Source organism: Macadamia integrifolia, unplaced genomic scaffold (genome assembly GCF_013358625.1).
Source record: "Macadamia integrifolia cultivar HAES 741 unplaced genomic scaffold, SCU_Mint_v3 scaffold135, whole genome shotgun sequence".
Classification (NCBI taxonomy): Eukaryota; Viridiplantae; Streptophyta; class Magnoliopsida; order Proteales; family Proteaceae; genus Macadamia; species Macadamia integrifolia.
The window spans coordinates 137,699-140,936 of NW_024868172.1; positions in this window are offsets into that span (position 1 = coordinate 137,699).

Here is a 3,238-nt window from a genome sequence, read left to right on the forward strand (position 1 = left end):
GCCTGCTACTTCACAAGCACCAAATAATGCACCACTGAATATAGTACAAGGTCAGACCCAACAAGGGCCCTCCAACCAATGTAATGTTGTTTATGCCCTTAGGAGTGGTAGAGAGTACCAACAGAGTGTTTCTAAATCTTCCTCATCCATTACTCCTATTAACTCTCCTTCAGTTGAGGACATAAGTGTGCCTCTTGTTTCAGGTTTGTCTAATGAACTTAAAGATTCTTCTGAAACTAAAGATGATTTGGATGGAGAAACAAAAAATGATTCTTCTAAAAAAGGAAAAATCCCTAATAGTCCTTATGTTCCTCCTGCCCCATTTTCTAATCGTTTGGTAAACAAAAGGAATACTGCTTCCATGGATAAAATTTTAGAGGTCTTCAAAAAGGTAAAAGTGAACATCCCTCTTTTAGATGCCATATCCCAGATCCCCACCTATGCAAAGATCTTGAAAGATGTGTGTACTCATAAACGTATCACTAGTGTGCCCAAAAAGGCATTCTTGGTAGGTAATAGTAGTTCCATAATTACTCAGCTTATAGCAGCCAAGTATAAGGATCCAGGGAGCCCTACCATAGCTTGTGTCATAGGAAACACCTACATTGAGCGCGCCTTACTTGACCTTGGTGTAAGTGTGAATCTTTTGCCTTACCATGGGATTGTCAATTACAAGAAAGAAATTCGTTGCTCTTTCAATCTTGCAAAAGAAAAACTATTTGATTCTTGAATTTTCCTTGACTGAGCTTCCATGTGCCAGCTTAGGGAATTTGGTCTATGAGATCGGGTCACTCGGAGTTGATTCAAAGAGATTGGGCCACCTGGGACCGATTCAATGAGATTCTTCTTTCATTAATTGGGGTTCTTGAATTTGGATCATGGGATTGGAACCTTAAATTTAGGCCCTGGAATCTTGAAATTCGGTTGTTGATTTGGAATCTTGAATTTTGGCTTTTGATTTGAAATCTTGAATTTTGACTTTTGATTTGAATCATGAATTTTAACTTTTGATTTGGAATCCTGAATTTTGGCTTTTGATTTGGAATCCTGAATTTTGGCTTTCATGTGATATACTCACATCTACTACATAAATTTTGACCTTCCATTTTTATATGAGGTAATTCTTTACCTACCCATTAACTTTAACTTGTGTTTCACCTTCCTTTTTGAATTTTACCTTCCAATTTCATGGGATATAATTTTCATCTACGACACAAATTATTTTGAATTTGGTATTTTGAGGTAAGAATCTTTAATTTGTACCTTGGAATTGGAATCCCTTTTTTTTTTTTTTTTTTTTTTTGAGGAAACAAATTCTTTACCCATAAATGGTCTCCCCCCTCCTGTTCATTCTCCATTCCAATTTTCTTGAGTTGGGAATGGATCATGAGCGAGCGAGCTCGGGTTTTGGAATTTTTTTGAAAATTCGAAGCTTTTTGCATTTTTTCGAGTTTCTTGAATTTTTTTCCAAAGATCTTCAAATTCTCCTTTGAGTTCTTCATCCACTCCTTGAAGTTCTTCATCTTCTCCTTAAAGATCCTCATCTTCTCCTTGAAGATCTTCATAGTTCTTGAGGAGGGGGCCATTTGGAGAATTTGAAGTCTTTCCAGGCCTTTTTGTAAATTGTGAAACTTCTTGGGGTTCCTTGTAATTTTTGAAAAATATGGCTCAAAGAAGAAAGAGAAAAACTTAGGGAGAAATCCGGCTGGGTGGTGGAGAGAGCTATGGTACATCCTCCTAGGAGGACGATAGTCTTGTAGATTGGTATATCGGGCAGACGCTCCACAAGACCCGAGACCAATATGTAACTCTATGTGAGGCATATGGGTAAGTCCTCCAATTTTCCCTTATTTATTCATTTTCAGTTATGCATTTTTTTGTATTTCCATTTATTTTATTTATTTTATTTTTTGTTTTATTTTAGAGGCACAATGGGGGAGCACCCCCTGCATTGGCCAGGTATGGTCACCCAAATGCGGTCCGAGAATGGTACCAAATGCTTCCACACAGGGTTCAGGGGCAAATAGATTCCACTTACCTGAGCTGATTGGCCTCGCTAGAGACCAAGAAGTTCAGCTCAGCATTGGCGGGAGCTTTGATAGAGCAGTGGTGGCTGAGCACTCATTCTTTTCATCTCCCTACTAGTGAGATCACTATCACAGCCTTGTGCTTTTATGCTATAACGAGCCTACCCTTTGGGGGAGGCCCCTATCCCTTCCTGTGACCTTGTTAGCAAGGGAATTTATGGACTTGACGGGTATTAAGATTCAGAAGGATCAGTCGCATATCCATTTAGGTGTGATCAGTGCCCGTTGGATGAGGGTGGACTTGAGGGTGAACCCAGGTAACCTTGAATAGATAACCCGCTCTTTCCTCTGATTTACTATGGCAGAGTGTCTCTTCAATGAGCTCCGGGTGGGGTGGATATCCACATGGTTACCCTTTTCTGGAATCTTTGGAAGGTGGATTTTTGGGATTGGGGCGGGGCTGCCTATGCATACCTTCTGCGGACCCTGGACCTGGTAGCATGTGGGGATCAAGGCCTCAAGGGAGCAGGCTACATTCTCTAGGTGACTTCACATTTTCCTTTTGTTCTTTTGTTCTTTTTTTTATTGATTGCATCTCCTTATTTTGATATTTTAATTCAGCCTTGGTGTTATGAACACCTAGAGACCCTAGACCCTATGCTGAAGTATCCTCAGATCTCGCCCTTCCCTATAGCTACAAGATGGGGAGACAGCTGGGTGTTGAGGAACTGATGCAATTCTTCTGGGACCACCACCCATTCCCTCCTGAATGGTCTCACAGAGGTAAGTCATGTTTGGTATCAAATTTCCCTTTTGCCTTGTGCTGTACTCGCCTCTTCTTAACTTTGCAGGTTAACTGGAGACCATTCTGATACCCTAGATTCCCTAACTCTAGTGAGTTTGATCGAGCCAAGTACCTAATAGAGAATCACGTACTGTCCAGGGGTATCTGGGGCCACACTTGGTATCTTAGAGAGCGTGTCATTCCTCAGTGGTTTGATCCTGCTGCCGTTCTCCTCCTTGCTTTCCTCCATCTACTATGTATAATCTGGAGCATATCCCTGCGGATCAGATTGAAAGGTTGGCTGAAGAGGTATGGGATGACTCCCTCCTAGAACAAGATAGGGATTACGAGGCCTTTCTTGAGGAGGACATGGTCGGCGCTCATTTTGGCCCTAGAGGGACATTGGTATGTTTCCTCTCTTGAGCAT